General features: G+C 44.1%; 1 long non-coding RNA gene across 1 annotated transcript in view; it reads left to right on the top strand.

Annotated features, from left to right (window-relative positions):
* The window catches only part of LOC128322094 (uncharacterized), a 118,478-nt gene that overhangs the window by 40,641 nt on the left and 59,357 nt on the right, over window positions 1-18,480 (top strand). The window contains exon 2 of the long non-coding RNA XR_008305519.1: window positions 11,420-11,507. This is a non-coding gene — a long non-coding RNA (uncharacterized LOC128322094). The remainder of the gene's footprint in view (window positions 1-11,419; window positions 11,508-18,480) is intronic.

The raw sequence follows: 18,480 nt of genomic DNA, 5'->3' as shown, positions 1-18,480 counted from the left end.
CGAAGGTTGGCGAGCCTAAGTTTCTCCCCGGTAGACTGGCTCTTTCATGAGAGTGCTAGTCTCCTGGAAACAAGCCTCCACAGGAGTAGGAGTGTGGTTTGGTCTACATGGACTGCTTTGTTGGGGTTGGCCATCACAAGAACATCCTTGGTCACAGCTGGCCAGACTCCATGGTCCTTTGCCCATCCTCATATAAATATCCCCCACTATGAAGTCATCATGATTCCTTCCCTTCCCTGAGTAACAGGAAAATAATGCCCCTCACCATCCCCCTGACAAGAAATTGTGCTTGTGTGAGGCTGGGTTTTTTTTGGTTTTTTTGGTTTTTTTGGTGTTTTTTTTTTTTTTTTTTTTTTTGCCAGGCTCTTACAAGGGCCTTGGTGCAATCATTGTCAGAAGAAGTGCTTGCATGGCATGAATTTAAATTGATTTAAATGCCCTTTCCCTGCTGAGGGCGGGTAGTCCATTCTACAATTATGCTCAGCACTCCCCCTTGGAGATCATGGGCAATGCCTGCTGCCATGGATATGTCCTGATGCCTTGCCCATAGTCTGGCACCGCGAGCATTATGAAGCTTGCTGGGATGCAGCTTTGGTGGACCAGGAAGAGGGAGTGAAACTGGAGGTTGCTGGACTACGGTTGGATGAATGTCTGCGATTCGATTCATGGTTAGAAAAAATTAACTGCGGGTTCAGCAACCTCCAGTTTCACATTACATGCGAATGTGGCCGTCTTTAAAAAAAGAAATTGCCAGTGTTTACAAGGATGGATTTCATCACTACTTCACAGATGAATTAATCCAGATGTATAGTTGGCACACATCCAGAGTTTGTACACCTGCAATGTTAGAGAAGTGAGCGGTTGTTTACCATTAAATGTTTTGCTTTTCAAGTGATATAGACATTGAAGACAATTTTGAGGAATATGGTCTACCAGAACTTATTGATGTATCTTTGTCTGGTTGTAGTAAATGGATTTATTTATTCTTATCCCACCTTTCTCCTGCTTTCTCACGTAGCGGCAAACTGCGGGTACATGAAACTGAGGTTACATTTATAACTGTGAATTGCATCGCAGACATTTGTCCAACCATAGCCCAGCAACCTCTGGTTTCAGGGCAAGGGAGCCACTTTGTCTTCCTGGAAAGGGCATTTAAATCCTTTTAAATTGCATTTAAGCCCTTCTCCTTACAGCAAGTGCACCACTGCCCTCATAAGAGCTCCACACCAAAACACACAAGCACAATTACAAGCAATGGCGGGGGGATGGATATATATCTTTTGTCTTCAAAGCATAAACAATTCATTAAAATTTGACCAAATAGCTGGAAATTCCTCCCCTTTATCTTTCCATTGGAAAAATACAAGTTCAAATGCTGACAAGGAACACATTTCAGTTATCCACAGTTGCAGATCAGGAGTAGATTTGTCCTCCCAGTGCTGTATTTTAATCTTTTTGGTGACCCACCCAATCACGAAGAATCCACAATTCTTGATGTAATGCTAGATTCCATATGCTGGGGATGTACCCCAAGAAAACATGAATGTCCTGAACAGTCAATGATTGCTGCAATGTCATGTTAACAACCTTATGACTTTCAAGCCAAAATGGCATAATAACCAGGCAGGACCAAACCGCAACTCTTTTTCTGCTACTCTGGGAAGGGATCATGATGACTTCCTAGGAGATAATATGTATATGAGGGAGGGCAAAGGATCCTGGGGTCTGGTCCACTGTGACAAAGGATGGTCTTGTGATGGCAGACATGTCCAAAGCAATCCAGGAACACCCATGCACACTCCTGCCCCCATGTCGGTTTGCTGCCTGGGGATTAGCCCTAACATTAGAGGGCCAGTCCACTGGGAAGGACCAGTGGCTCAGTGAGCTTGGTCAGACTGCACTCTCATGAGTTAGGCCATCCAAATCAAGGGGACCTCCCACTTGTGTGGGCCCCTCATTCTCTCTGGTAAACAATAGAACTTGTAAACTCTGACCCCCTCTTTCCAGGCAACTGTTTCATACTTCCAAAGAGTAGTGGCTTTTCCATGTGTCCAGGCAGTCCCAGGTAGGCAGACTAGAGAAACACCTGGACAGGATCTTTCCTTTCATTCAAATTGTTGGAAGGACTTTGCGCTGTCTCATGTCTCAGTGACAGAGGGGGACAGACTAGTGAGTCAGAGGGCTAGAGAGGTCAAGACATTGGTCATCCCTTCTCTACTGCTCTGACACTATCCCTTTGAAATGTAGATTGCTACTCTTAGGGACTTCCTTCCTGCCACTTCCTCTTCCCTTTTCTTCTCCCTAGCAACACCCATGCTCCTCTCTCCCGGCACCATGTGTGCGGAGATGCAGAATCCCTCTGCATCTAGCTAGCTAGCTAGATTAGAGATTCTATCTCTCCACTTTACTATCTAGAATGGAGTTCACTAATAAATACTCCATATATTGATCTGAAACAATGAACTGGCTCCAAGTTATTTTACTCTTAGCATACACACTTGCCGGGGCAGACTCCGCTGTGTTGTGCCTCTGTGCACTCTGCTATATTAGAAGGGTATCTCTTACCAGAGAGAGTTCCCAACACAAATTTCCCAGGTTTGGACCAGTGTTGCGACATGTGCAGGTTGGCTGCTATGGGCAATTGTGGATGAGGGGACCCCACGAAAGTGATTTCAGGAAAGTAGGGTCGCCGTACTGGGCAAAACCAAACATGGCTATGTGCCAATGGATAACCGGACTGGCAGAGGGACTGCTTGTTCTGCTTCTTGGCAGCAGTTGCCAAAACAGGGAAAGGTGTTGCTGGGGTACCCGTCCCCACAGATTGCTTCTGTCAAGCAATCAAGCTGGGTGGCATCTGCTGCCTGGCCTGCATGCATGTCTCCATGGCCTTTTACTCTCATGAGAGAGTGGTCCACTCTGGAGCAACATCCGTCATCAGACAGAAGGAATCTCTCGTGTGACCAGTAGTAGTACTGCTCCTGCTAGATGGTTCTTCTCATGAATAATGCCACAAACTGCATGCTTTCCCCCAAGAAGCTGCCCCCCCTTCCCCCACTTTATTGTACAAAAAAAACAGAGCACAGCCATTCAAAACTTCCTGGGTGGGGCTGCCTTTTAAACCCCACCCCGGGTATTGCTGCCCTGCCATATGTTATCTTTGCAGTGATCTAATCGGGTTGCCACTGCAACTGCATGTGCTTGTGAACATACTTTGTCGATTCATTTTTGGAGACCAAAACACATAGTGCCCATTTTGCCACCCCATCCCCGGGGGGCGGGGGGGGGGACAAGAGACACAGTGGAAAGTGGGCATTCCTCAATGTGACTTCTCCCTTTGGCAGGCTTAGACATTTGGGATGGGACAAGGCAGAATCCCTGTTGCTGCGCAATGGCTTGAGGATTGCAGAGACGAGGGCGGGCGTGGCAATTGCTTGGAGAGACAGCCAGCAGGAAGCGCAGCATGCATTGAGCAGCCACGTTCCTGGGTGCGTTGGGTTCCTGCCCTCTCTATGATTTTGGTTCCAGAAACATCATGAAACACTGGTTATGGTGGTGCCTGCATTTGGATGTAATGCTGCCACCTTCAAACCTCCAGTTGGAGCCGTGAAATTCATTACAAACCAAAGGTTCAAACTGGAGCTTTGTGAGGGAAAATGCAGGTCACTTTTGCTGCGAAACGTGGTTTCATGCATTCAGATGTACCTGAATTCCAACCTATGCCCCATCCAACTCCAGTTTGGTATTATGTGCAAATGTGGCCAAAGTGTGTACATGGAGTTCCCAGACAGTCACCCGTCTGTGCACTGTCCAGATCGGAACCTGCATAGCTTCAACAAGATAGCTGCGTAAGCTGCCCTAAGGCAATGTCCGGGGAGCCCTATACCATCAACAGAGCTGATGTATGAAGCTTCTCAGGCACACCAGTGTTGGACTGTTGTTTGTCATGCTTAGTTGCCTTGCAACATCTGAAGGTAAAAGCAGCAATCAATTTGCCACCTTGATGACTATATGATGTTTGCCAAAGAACTGTTTCACCAGCCATCATTAGCTTTATGTCAGAGGGATAAGGACAGCGGGAGTAAAAGCCGCTTCTGTTTACCACTTCCTTTGCTCTAACTCCAAACATCCTCATATCCCATCAACCCATTCAGTCATCTACCAAAATGTAGCTGTAGAATATCCAAGTCCTGCTGACTAGCTCATCTTCCCCCCATCCCATTTATTGGGGCAGGGCCCACCAATCAGCAATACAATGGAAAAACACGAAGGCCTGCTTCTTCTATCCCCAAGTAAAGACAAAAACACCTATCTAAAGTTTATATTCTCTTGCTGTGTGGGGAGCTATCTGTACCCAAGGCTTTTTCTCGGGGAAATCCACCTACATAAAAAGGAAAAGGAGAAATGCAGGCCTAGTTCCCTTAGCAACACAAGAGAAGGAATGAGTAGAACATGTGTAAAGATTTTTAGAGAGTAACACTAAGCTAGTTTTTGGGAAAGGAAGTGTATTACAAAAATATTTCTAAAAGGCGATGCTCTTGAAACATGTGACCTTTCAGTTATATTTTAAAAGGCCGCAAGTAGTTTTCAATGGGCCTGTGCATTTCTCAGTGGCTTCATCAGTGGCTGCTGATTGCAGGGATGTTGCTAGATTGTAGGAAGTGGTAAGAATAACCGTCACAAATTATGAGAGAGAATAATCCTTCCTTTGGTGTTGATGGCCCAGACTTGTAAGAAGCTTCAAGGTTTTCTGGTAATCTAGTTTATCTGAACCTTCATGAGGGCAGCAAACCATGTACAAGAAGATGCTCTCCAGTTAGGAAGCTTCTCAAGATGGAAAGCAGATGGGTTTGTGGGTCACTCAAGGTCTGTCCTTCTCTTCTGTTATCATTTTTCTCCTTCATCTCCATCCACTCAATTAAGATACTGCAAAAGAAAGTTGGAGGTGTTGGTGCCTGGATTTTCAGGCAGGACACTAAGGACAGGATCCAAACTAAATTAATCATGACTAAGACCTATCGAAATTAATGGGACTTAAGTTAGTCATGTCTCATTTATTTCAATAGGGTTTAGCAGTCTTGTTTTTGGTATCTTCTTGTTTTTGGACTATAGCTCCCATCATCCCTGGTAACAATGGCCAAAGCCTGGGGTTGATGGGATTTGTAGTCTGAAATGTCCAAAAAGAAGATTTCCCAAAACTGGTCATGACTTAGTCTGGATCCTGTCCCAGGTATGGGATAGGGGTTTCACAAATGTGTTCACTGTATAAGCATCCCTACCTCCTCTGATGTTCTCTTGCCTCAGTTGCTCTATATGCTGTGAGCTGTGGCATCTCCTGAACCCTCCCCTGCTTCCCTTCCCAGCACCATGCAATGCTGAGTGCACAAGCTGCCTCCACACCCCTTCCAAGAACCTCAGGGCATCAGTTGGTGCTCAGTGCTAGAGATATCACCGCCCAGAGCTGGTGCATCCCAATTCCTTCCAGGTTGGGTCAATCAAGGTGGGAGAAGCAGCAGATCATGCACTGAGCACTGCTGGTGTTTGGAGCTGCTAGAAAGGGAGGTGTGGCAAAAGTGGCTTGCAAGGTCAGCACCATTTAGTGCTAGGAAGAGGTAAGAAGAAGGGATTGGGGAAGCAGTGGCAGCAGCCACAGAGGGAGGAGGAAGAAGCAGCGGGCCTCCACCCCAGCCCCAAACTCAGGGTATCTTCTATGGGCTACTGTGCTCTAGAGAATATATTTAGATGATCCCTCCTTCTCCTGAGCTTGGAGCTGGGAGGAATACAGGAGAACATCTCTGATTTCATGCTGTAGAGATACATGCCCCAAAGTTCAGTGTGATGCCAGAGATGTCATTGGGTCATGGTGGTCACACATTTTGGCTGGCTCTAATGGTGAGCCAAAATTTGTGATCCACAGTCACAAAATGCCCCATCACATATTTAGCGTAGACAAACAGAAACCAGTGGGGAAATGACTTGATTAGCAAGCCAGAGGTTGCCGGTTTGTATCCCCACTGGTATGTTTCCCTGACTATGGGAAACACCTACTGCATATTGGGCAGCAGCGATATAGGAAAGATGCTGAAAGGCATCATCTCATACTGTGCAGGAGATGGCAGTGGTAGATCCCTCCTGTATTATACCAAAGAAAACCACAGGGCTCTGTGGTCGCCAGGAGTCGACACTGAGTCGACGGCACATTTTACTTTTACTTAAATAAACACTATAGATAAAATAAATAAATAAATAAACAAACAAACAAACAAATAAATAAATAAATAAGTGAAATTAAAACTAGCTGTTGTTGTACCCCAACAAAGGGAGGTTACTGTCAACAATAACATATCCTATCATTGTCACGGGCTTCCTATATGGTCAGTAATCTTTAGTTGATTTAATCCATATTAGATATTCCAGTTTGCTCTTTTATATGCTGGAAAGCATTAATAAAACTGTAACTCTACTTTTGAACTGACCTGTCCATTTCAAAGGGCACTTTTATGACTTCTTTCATACACACCTATAGCCAACCACAAATGTTAATGTGGTGGTGGGGGAGGACACAAAAAAAGTAGAGAGGGCAGCTGATCTGGTCCCCATCAGACCTAAGTGCAAGCAGCATTCAGTTATTTAAAATTATTTGTTTGGAAAACAACAACAAATGAAAAGCGGGGGGGGGCAGGCCTGCCCTAGCATAACCCTCTCTCTTGGCTATGGGTCTGCTTTCATACTAGGATTAAACTTCTTCACAGACCATGTACTGCTAAGCCAGAGGCATCTTACCCCCCGTGTATGAAGCAACCAGAAACTTGATAAATCTTCTATTGCTGCCTGCCTGGGACTGTAAAAACCGGAGGGTTCTCAAGGATTCTTCTAACAAGCCACAATGCAGCTGCTGGCTCTTCAGTCTGATGAGTTACAAGCTGTACAGGTCTGTTTTAAGTGCTTCTCTCCAGCACGGATGAAATAATCAGCATGTCATTGTACTAACTTTCCCGACAAGGGGTGGGGGCGGGGGCGGAATAGAACAGAAAGAAAAGGTTAAGTATAAGAATTGAGTCATTACACTAATATGTAAACCCAATGCAGACTCTTTATGATTAATATTTTATAGATTAGAAGGTGAAAGCTGGATAGAGAAATGCCACTTGGAGATAAAGGAAGTAATATTCTTAAGGGCCTATATAGCTGCACTGAGAATTAACTGGAATGTTTCTTCCTTAATTGATAGACCAGTGCAACATGAAGATGAACTAATGGAGGTATCCTAGCAACTGTATTTTCATAACAACCAAGGCCTGCAAGATTACAGTGAATTTCAGCTGCATTTGATTGATATAAGAAGGCGAGGGCAGATTATTTTAGCTAATAAAAATAGCAGGGAGTAAATTTGAAATGCAGAAATCAGATATTGCCTTGAAAAGGGAACTGTAAGGATATTTAAAATTGTAAATTTCATTTCTAATGGGCACTAGCTGGAAAGCTTTGCACTTCTTTAATAAACCTTTCTAACTTTGAAGCTATTTTGGTCTTCCTTGTATCATCTAACAAAGATGGTCTGCAATGCAATAGCACCCACAGGATTCCACATCTGGACTTTTTCTATCCCAGTTATGACTTGTTCAAACCTGCACAGCTAGTATATCTTTCAGGTTATACAAGGGGCCCCTAGTGCTGAAGTCACAGGAGGACCCAGAGCATGGAGACAGATGCTTGTGGCTTCCTGTTATGGTAGACAACACTATGCCCTCACCCCTGTAGGCCTCTTATGTTCAGAATGAGGACCTTTATTGTGCCTGGAGCTGCTGAGCACCCAGCCTTTAATGGATCCAGAGACAGGGGGACACAATGGCATGGAATAACAGAAAGCTGCCTGGCTTCTGGCTTCAGATAGCAATGAAGAGCCAGAAGCTCTATTACGCTGGGTTCCGCTACTACCTAGGTCTGCCAGTATCAAAACATTCATTGAAATTGGGAGGGTCAGACTTCCATGACGCCCCAGAATGTGGGGCTCACCTGTTTCAGGAAACTGACTTGCTTCTGACTGGTACTACGAGCTGTCATATTCTGTTCTGGTGGCAGCCCCTGCCACCATCATCCTGATCTCTCCCCTCTCTGCCCATGCACATGCATTCACCCTGGAGACATGCTACAAGGAAAGGGCTAGGAAGAGAGCCCCCACGCGCATATAACCGTACCCGGGTTGGATTATGCAAACATTCAAATGGACACATGTATCTCTCACCTTTACATACATTCCTCCTGAGAAGTTTATTCTGAAATCAGTGCATATATTTTACAGCCTTTCTCATGCATCTTTGCGTCTATGTGCATTGCAAATACAGAGTATATGCATTGAACATAATATGTGATCTGGGCTATAATCACATTATTCCAGAAACCTGTTTGCACAACCCCTGTGCACAATCACCCTGTGGATAAGGAGGGTAACATAGGAAGCTGCCCTGTATTATGTCCAACCATTGTTCCGTCTAGCTCAGTACTGTCTATACTAACTGGCAGCGGCTCTCCAAAGTTTCAAGCAGGAGTCTTTCCCAGCCCTATCTGGAGATGCCAAGGAGTGAACCTTGGACCTTCTGCATGCAAGCATGTAGATGCTGTTCCACTGAGCTATGGCCCCATCCCCTAAGGAGAATATTTTATGGCACTCACATTTACTACTACTACTACGGATATTTATATACTGCCCTTCAACCAAAGTTCTCAAAGTGGTTTACATAGAAAAATAAATAATACATAAAAAGATGGTCCCCTGTCCCCAAAGACATCACAATCTAAAAAGAAAGATAAGGTTGACACCAGCAACAGCCACTTGAGGGATGCTGTGCTGGGGTTGGATAGGGCCAGTTGCTCTCCCCCTGCTAAATACAGAGAATCACCACTTTTAAAAGGTGCCTCTTTGTTCAGTTAGCAGAGGTAACTGAGCAAAGAATTGTTACCCATTCAAATGCAAACCAAGACAGACCCTGCTTAGCAAAGGAGGCCATTCATGCTCACTACCACAAGACCAGATCTCCTCCCCTAAAGCCTATTGCCTCCAATGGCAGCATTCCTGCTGGCCATCCCCTCAGTCTTCACAAGTGCAATGTTTGAAAACATATGCCTAAAACTGTGTGCTCATAGATGCTCCATATGATTGGAAATCCTGTGTGATGGGGAATTTTGTGCATACACAGCTGTATGTATGGTGGTGCCCCTTTTCAGACCTTAGGTTGAATATGTGAAGGGTGGGGGTAGGGCGGGAAGGCATGTGGATGCTGGGGGAAGGACCAGTGGAGGAGGAGGAGGAGGAGGAGGAAGCATTGACACCATTAAAATCTCAGATTCTGCTGTTCTCCAGTTATTTAACTGAGAGTTGACGACGATGATATTTTCATATCAATAGCGTTGTTATATGCTACTATAATGGCTAGACCTGCTGACAGCTGCCTTAGAGATTATGTGATGACCTTTCAGGAAAAGGATGAGTTTCCAGGTGTGCACAATCTTGGCCTTTCAGCAGCTTCCATCATTCCCTGGAGTATCTTCTGACCAACAAATAATAAGATGCTACATTGTATTTTCCAAGACGACGAATATTTAACAAGTCTTGTTTACTGCTTGGTATTTCATAGTCCTTATGTAGCATTGACAAAAAAAAGCAGCCAATACAGCAAGAGAATAATCTTCCACTCTTACAAATTGCTCTACATATTGGAGGACAATGGAAAATTTTTGCAGATTGACATAGAATTGCCACTTTTTTTTGTTGTTCTCATTAAGCAAAGAATGTGAGCAGCATAAATTTAATATAAATCGTATGCCGCATGTGAGTCATTGGAACAGCATGAGAATGGATGTGTGTGATATCAAGCACAGAGGGGGAAATACATGGTTACATGGATTTTTTTAAAAATGAGAAATGGTTGACATCTTTATAGGGAATTCTTTCTTTCCACGAAATGTTATACTGTTTTCTGATTCTGAATTGATCTTCCACCTAATTGTGACTCACGTCTAAAAAATTCATTCAGTTGTCAGTTTTTAAATGGCTATCTTATGTAAATTGTCTTTGGGTTCATGAACTGAATGCTACAGCTAGGACTGATTGGTTAACAAGAACAATCAGAGGGAACTGATCAAATTCAAACTTGGGAAGCAATTATTTCCCCAACTCAGATGGTGGAGCTCAGATGTAAAGGAAGACAGAGTTTCCAAACCTCTATAAATTGTATAGAAACCGAAGGAATTTCACTCCAGCAATGTAATCCCTTCTTCTATGCAAGTCATGCAGCGGTGATAGAAGCTGTATTCAGAAGTAAGTCTCACTGGCTGACATCCTAAGGAAGCATCAGTGCTTCATGTTATCTCTTGTATTTTTAAAAAAGTGTTACTGAATTCCTGCTTCAGAGCAAATGGATGGATAGTGTTTTTCAAAAGGTACTCATGGTTAAAATACAATGGGGGAAACACTAATATAGCACCAGTGCTCCTGAAGGTTTCCAGACATGCCCCTCTTCCTTAGACTGATGTCCTCCTTCCCTGAGGCCTTCATTCTCCAAGAGAGCAGAGGAGAATGAAGTGTGTGTGTGTGTGTGTGTGTGTGTGTGTGTGTGTGTGTGTGTGTGTAATTCAGCCTGGGAGTGGGATGCCTCTATCATGTCCCCGAGGGTCTATTCCACATGCCTCTGCTTCCCTGAGCTTCTCCAGGTCAGCCACCTTGGCTCTGGGGGAACAGATTTGTTCCCCAAGGGCAAGGAACTCTTTGCACCGAGTGCACACCAACGATTTCTGCCCCTCAACCAGATAGTTATACATGCAACACTCTGTGCAGTACACTGGGAAGCACCCCCTCCCTGGCTGGCATTCTACCTTTATAACTAGCTTTATTGGCTTTTTAGAATATATAGAGCTTCTTTACTTGAAAGCTAGGTCTTAGCTGTAGTTGTCAGCTAAGTATTAGTTTCAAGCTCTGTCCTCTAAGAAAATTACATAAGTGGGGTAGTGCTTGCCTTCTCCTTGTGCTGGGTTTCTCTTTCATGATAAAGTGGCACCCCTTGTATGCCTCCTCACACACTTCCCCACTAAACTCCATGCAAAACTCCTTTGATATCTTAGCAAACTCCTGTTTGCAAAGCTCTGGGTCACAAATCTACCCTGGTCTGAGCCTTATCTCCTCAAGAGCTGCTTCCAAACTGAGCCGTCTCAGGAATGTGGCCTTTCCCACAAACTTTGAGACTCCAGCAGCTATCCCCACTCACTGTTTCTCTAGGCAAAACTGAAACTGAAGCTGAAGCTGACCTGTCAAAAACAAAGGCCAAGCCAGCCAGAAATCAAACCCTAGAAAAGACTAGCCCTAAGAAACTGACCTTGTCTTTCCCTCTTGATTTCTTGTTGGTTTATTTATTTAATTGCTTTCTAGCTTGAAGAAAGAAAACAAAGGTTTGCTGCCTCCCCTGGTCTGAGCCTTGTCTTCTCAAAGCAGCTTTCCATTCATGAAAAGGGACAAGGTAGGCATTGCTTGGTGCTTTGGTGTTCACATGCACCCATTTGCCTACATGTGCATTAGAGATCAAGCATTTACCTCCCACTTAGAGATTTAATTCCTGGACACAATGGGTAGAGAGCTAAAGTATAACAAATAGCTACTTGTGCTATTACCACTTGTGCTAGGCTCATGTTTAAAAAACATCAGCCCAACCAGATGTGACTTCAATCAGATCACTCTGGCATACTCGCACTTTCCTTCATAAATAGTACATGCAGTGGTGGTGGGCGGGGGGACTTGTTCAGGATCAGAAGTGTGGCAGAGACTGGCCAGCTTAAAGCCTACATCCCTGCTATGGTCCTGATCTGGATCAATTTGTTCATGTGTGCTCTTTGCCTTGGAAAAATGTTTCATTGTGGCCAACTGAAGCCATTTCCCTCTTACAAATAGCACATGCTAATCTCCAATCTGGACTGGAACTGTATTGGGGATAGGATTGAAGACTCTCTACCCCTTGCTCTAGTTCCCATCCAGATCAGACCCTCCAGTGCAAGCTATTTACATAAGAAAAAGCAAGCACATCAGGGCTCACACACAGCACATAGGACTGTGGGTGGCTTAAGCACTGCCCATACCCCTGAGCATGCATAAGCACCACTGACAGGGCTGTGCTGAAGGGCAGCAGCACTCCATCGTAAGTACTTCATGGACGCAGTTGCATGACATGGCACCCATTACTATATTTACCTGAATAGAAGATGACCCTGAATTTAAGATGACACTCCTTAAAAATTAGAGGTTAAAACATGTGATACCCGTATTTACCCAAAAGGAATATAATTCTGAATTTCACACACACACACACACACACACACACACACACACACACACAATTTTTAACATGACAGAATTTGGGGGCAAACTAGTCTTGGATTCAGGTAAATACAGTATTTCCAATGGGCGTCACATCATATAACTGTGTGTACACAGAGCCCTTATGGCAGAGCTTGGCTGCCCTGCAGTGCAGTCCATCAAAAGTGCTTATGAGTTCAGATGTTCAGATGGCACTGTTGGTGCTCGAGCTGCCCACATTCCTTTTATGCTGTATATGCACCACTGATATGATTAAAGTCTCATCTGGTTTGATTCAAAATCTCCCCAAAAGGCAAAATAGGGACAGTAGTTTACCACAGACAGATACCAGAAAAGAGGGTCCTATGGAACATATTCAGTTATTTTAAATGAATCTGTTCTTTCCAGGAAGGAATGGCCGCATTTGCACATGATGGGCAATCAGAATTGCAGGGACCCATGGTTTCCTTACTGTTATGTTGGAATGTGTGTAACTCTGGTCCTGTCCGTAGCGTGACCCAAGGTTGCACTGAGAAGAATCCAATTTGAACCCTCAGTTTGTATTGAGTTTTGCTGCTCAAAACCAAGGGTCCAGGGAGCCTCCATTCCATCTGAACACAGCATTGTAGGCTGCATTCGGCCAGACTGGAGCTGAAGGAGGAAGCTCTTCCCTCCTTCCCTCCCAGATTGGCTGTGCAGACTGTCCTTCAAGCAAGCCCACACAGCCAGATCCCCTGCCTCTCTGTAGTTTTGCTGGCTGCAGAGAGGGTGCTCTCCAGGACATCTGAATGCAGATGGGAGGGGTGGGGTGCAAGACCCTTTCTTTATATGTGACTGTGTTTTCCCCTAAACATCCATACAATTCTGTGGAGCCCTCCACAGAAACATTATTGGTGACAATATAAGGACTGGTAGGAAATGTGTTACTATGCTATATTTATGTATCTGTCCATTTAGGAATTAAGGAGAAAAGACAACCCCCACCCAAACAGTAATTGATTAGAGCACCCCATGGAGTTAGCCTCCTAACCCTTGAATGCCACTATTAAAGCTATACACTACTAAATCCTTCCACATCTGGAGTCTTAGCCATCTGAATCGATTATAAAATGTGATTGAATTACTTAGTTTCATTATGTACAATGAATGCAAAATATTTTCTCCAATTTTTAATTATATTTTTAAAATGTAATACTCAGACATGATAAGCATTTAATACATTCTCTTTTACAGCCACAATACCTTTGCAGAAATGATTGTTAATGCTAGATTAATCACCCAAATGTTTTAGCAAAAGCTGAGAAGTCTTATCCTTTAATCTGAAAGACTGCATAAACCATTTTTATTTTGTGAGTTTGCACAATGCTGAGATGGCTTTGTAACTATTAAGCAGTGTGAATGAATAATACTCCAGAGCAGCTTGTAGCCCATTTTATCTGGAGATCTCAAAGTGCTTTACAGAGATAGGGAATTAGTGAGAGTAATTAGATCGTTTGTATTTCTCTGTCATTGGTATATATTGCCAAGGCAGGCATTTTTTCCCCTGCTGTGTTGTCTAATGCAGATTTAAACATTTGAAATAGTTTGGCATTTTGCACCACTATTTATTTATTGCTTTTATTATCTAGTTATTACAGAAGCTTATTTTGCATAGGTTCCTGATTGTACGTTAATGTGAGTTCCATCCAATCTCCTTAAGATCTGTGTTGACCCAAGTGGAAGGCAATGTTTATGTGTCCTTAAACCTACATCATGATTCATCCTTCACACCTTCATATATAGAGCTGGTGTGGTGTAGTGGTTAGAGTGCCGGACTAGGACCGAGGAGACCTGAGTTCACATCCCCATTCAGCCATGATACTTGCTGGGTGACTCTGGGCCAGTCACTTCTCTCTCAGCCTAACCTACTTCACAGGGTTGTTGTGAGGAGAAGCGTAAGTATGTCGTACTCTGGGCTCCTTGGAGGAAGAGCGGGATAGAAAATGTAAAACAAACAAACAAACAAACAAATAAATAATGTCATCATATACCATGTACCTGAGAGCCAGCATGGCAGAGGAGTGGTTCAGACAAACCATGAGATCAGTTCAGGACCTCACCAAGACCCAGGCATCACTAAAGGATGTCCCAGTGTGCTCTTGGGGTATCCGTTAATTGTGTGAGGGGGCATTGATTTGAGTCACCCCTGTACATGCAACACTTGTATACTTGCATACATCTTTTCTATAATGTCCGAATAGGGCTGAAATCTCAGGAAGCATCCAGGGCAGGAACATAGTCTGGTGCAATGTTAATAGCAAACACTCTCTGGAAAGCACATAAGCCCCAATCAGACGTTTTGAAAGAAACCCCACTCATGGTTACAGGTCCAAAAGTGGGTAGGAAGTCCTACCCTGGTGTTGTCACTCACTTCCTCTCTTCATCCACTCACAGTTACAGCCGTGGTCATCTGCAAAGGGACCCACTGCAACCATGAGGGAAAGCACTTCTGTGGTTGGCAGCTCAGGAAGATCCATGAAAGTAATACCTTCCCTCATGATCAGGGGCGTCACTATAATAGGGCAAGGGGAGAACAGTTCTCTGGGAGCCCACTGCCTTGGGGGGACCCCCAGAGGCAAGTCACATGACTGAAACCCCCGCCGCGCTCCCGCCCGGGCTTCCTTCAGTTGTATTCATCCTCGGAAATTGATGTGAGTGTTAAGACCTGGAGCTACCAGAACAGCATGTCTTTCTCTAGTACCATTAAATGACTTGCATCGTCTACAATTGACAAAACCTTTTAAAAAATAATTTAGGATGATGTTCTATTGTGGCACATAGGTTACACACACACACACACACACACACACACACACACACACACTGCTTTTTGTTACCACTATTCAGCCTCATTTAAGATTTCTTTACTTCATGAGCTGAGCTTCAGGGGGGGGCATTTTAAAATCTTGTCTCTGGGCCCACTCCAATATTGCTACGCCCCACTCATGATTACAGTGGGTCCCTCTGCAGACTGCCACTGTAACTATGAGCGACTGAAGAGAGGAGTGAGTGATAGTTCCAGGGTGGAACTTCCTACCCACTTCCGGAACTGTAACCATGAGTGGGGTTTCTTTCAAAAAATCTCACTGGGGCTATAGGAGGCGTATATCCCTATACTTTAGGCTTTAAGGTTTGTATCTAATCTCACCCTGCACTTTACAGCTTGCTCTGCCGGGCTATGTTAACCAGGGCACACCTGGACATTTCGAATATAACATTGATTGATAACAATGACCTACATTTCTGGCAGCCTAATATTACCCAGCGGCTGGAGAACCTCCTTTTGTATATTGTTCATAAAACAAGTTTCTTTCTGAAATTACTATCGTCTTCTTTTCGTGCTCAGTGTAGCCTGACACACTTCAGCTGGCAGAAGGCAAAAACTGAAAGAGACTTAAGAAACAGAGGGCAAAGGAAAGAAAGCGAAGGGAGGAGAAACCCAGAGTCAACTTGTCATTACTCAAGTGATAGCATACTTACAGGGGTAAAGCTGTACCATTCTTTCTGAATTATTGCCAAATTGCTCCCTTATTCCTCCCGCTTCCCCTGCCCTCCCTGCCTAGTACACAGGTAATCTTGGATGACTTGGCTTGGCTGTAAGGATTTCATCTTTGTACATTCTTTAGATATGTTGTTGGCCAGGATGCTTTCTTCGGGTGTTGACAGCTAAGAAGCAGAAGCGTAACTGAAAGGATGAATGAGTTTCCAGACTGAGGAATAAACTAGCAGCAAGAAAATCAAATTCCTCCTCTGCCCTTCTTTTGTTCTACACATGCATAAATTTATGTAGACCAAGATCTCTGGTAGATTTAAAGATTACTTCTAAATAGAATGGGGCCTTCTTCCTAGCATTTGCTGGGTGAGCGAATTTTGCACTGAGGCAATGGAAACACATGTAAAGGTGAAGCAAGGAGAAGGTTTTTCTACCAGTTACAAGCTATCTTGCAAGAAGGAGTGAGGCAAAAAGATATACAGAGGCTGCCAAATATTCTACCAGTTGGAGTTTAGGTGGGATTCCAAACTACTTCTTTCCCATTGCTTTGGGCTACAATTGGACCCAGTACCCTCTTATTAATAGTTCATCCTGTAGTCATATGTGTTGAGTTGTTGTGAGGCAACTGGGCCTGACAATATTGTGTTTCCAGTCCCTATCCAACCCTAGTACAGTATCTCTCCAGGAGCTGTTGCTAGTGTCTACTATGGCTAACATGATGAGGAAAATTATTCAGAGTAGTCCCACTGAAATTCAAAGAACAGGTTAGGCATTTCCTTTTAGGCCAAGTTAGGCTTGGCCTTTTAATTTTAATAAGACTACTTTGAGTGGTTTTCCTCATGTCAGCCCTTGGGATTATTCACATGACCAGCCTTTTGTGGGTAGGAGAGGGTTCACCTAGGTACAGAGGCTCATCTGGAGGCTCGGAACCCTCTCCTTCCCAGCACCTGTCAAGCTTGGCTACCCAGCTTTTCTACCCTGCCCTTAACCTAGGTAGGACCAAAACTTCTGCTGTTCTACCTTTGTAGAGGTGGGCGCCATTTTACAGCTGTTATAGTGAGACCAGGGGGAGGAGCCCTTGTGCATTGAAATGGGCTACCACTCTGCTTCCTGTGCAATGCATTCTGGGAAAATGGAAGACTTCCTCCTCGTGATCCCAGCTCTGCCAATCACCACCATGCCAATCATCAGGGTGTGTGACTCTCCTCCCACCCCCACTCTTCTCTATTTGGCCATGTGAATGCTCACCTTATGTTTCTTTTTTTGACTGTGAGCCCTTTGGGGATAGGGAACCATCTTGTGCTTTTTTCTATGTAAACTGTTTTCAGAATTTATTTGTTGAAAAGCAGCAAATAAATATTTGTGGTGATGATGAAGATGCTGGTGTTGATGTAACAGACCCTAGGCCTCCTCTCAGACCCACAGCCATCTCTCTGAAGGCTTTCTCTTCTCAGAGATAACTAAATGAATTCTAATTGACTAACTGAACCAACTCCCATTTCCCCTGACATGCACCTCAGAGTTCTTTATGTAGGTGGGAGCACCTCTGTTGATTGGCAGCTCTTTCAGCCACTCGGAAAGCCAGCTGGAACCCTTTTATCACAACAGGTTTGCAGCCTCATCTGCTGTTTGTGAGAACTAGGCCTCAGTACTGTATCTCAGACTTCAGCAGATGCTTTTCAACACATTCCTTTGCAGATACAATCTGACTTCAACAAAACTGCCCTTTTTTACAGTGCACAACATAACATAACAGTGCCCAGCATGTTGGGATTCTTTGAGGTCTGCTTTATGTAGCAATACATTTATGGCATTCTATGCTAATCTTTCCATGGTGAGCTGATAAATTGTTGTTATTCCCCTGGACTATTGGACTGCATTATTAAACCTGTTACACAGTCTATGAGCTTCCCACAATCCTTATCTGTTTGAAACTTTGGTCCAACCAGTGCAAAGCATTATCTTTGAGCAAATAAACTCTCTCTTTTCCATCTGCTTCCTCATTTTTCATTTAGGCTTTCACTGATGCTGGCTTCTTATGGTTTTTGCTCTCCGCATTTCTTTGATTTGGACTGAGAGGTTATGGCCATTATTTCCAGAACAAAGGAGCTACAGATAACATAGTTCTCCTTCCCCCCGCCTTTGAGCCAGTTAGCATAGCCAAAATGTCCTCTGTGCAATTCATCAGTAACTATTCTGAGTTGAGTGGGTACCCCCAATCGTGTGAAAGACTAACATGTGGCATGGTCCACAGATAAAGCCTACAGCAATCTAGTAGAGTTCTCACAATGCAGCTGCACTTTTCCCAGATTCTGAAATCATGGAAACGGCTGCTGCCTTCTAACAGCTGTGTCCAGCTGCATTCAGCAGTTCACACTAAGGTTCATCCTTGTGGTTTCATAAGTGTCTAGCTCATATGACTGAAGCAGTTCCTTGGCATACTTGCTTTCTCCCACTCTTCAAGGTGAGTGCAAAACCACCAAAGCAAGAGCGTAGCATATGTCCTTGGACCCACTCCTAGCCAGCTGCTTCTCTGTGTTTGCTCTTCTACTGGAATTTCAACTTACACTTTAAAAAAATTTAATCACGTTTTGACTTTTGTTTAGCTATT

Source organism: Hemicordylus capensis, chromosome 4 (assembly GCF_027244095.1).
Source record: "Hemicordylus capensis ecotype Gifberg chromosome 4, rHemCap1.1.pri, whole genome shotgun sequence".
In the NCBI taxonomy this organism is placed as follows: Eukaryota; Metazoa; Chordata; class Lepidosauria; order Squamata; family Cordylidae; genus Hemicordylus; species Hemicordylus capensis.
This window is presented reverse-complemented; position numbering and strand designations above follow the sequence as displayed.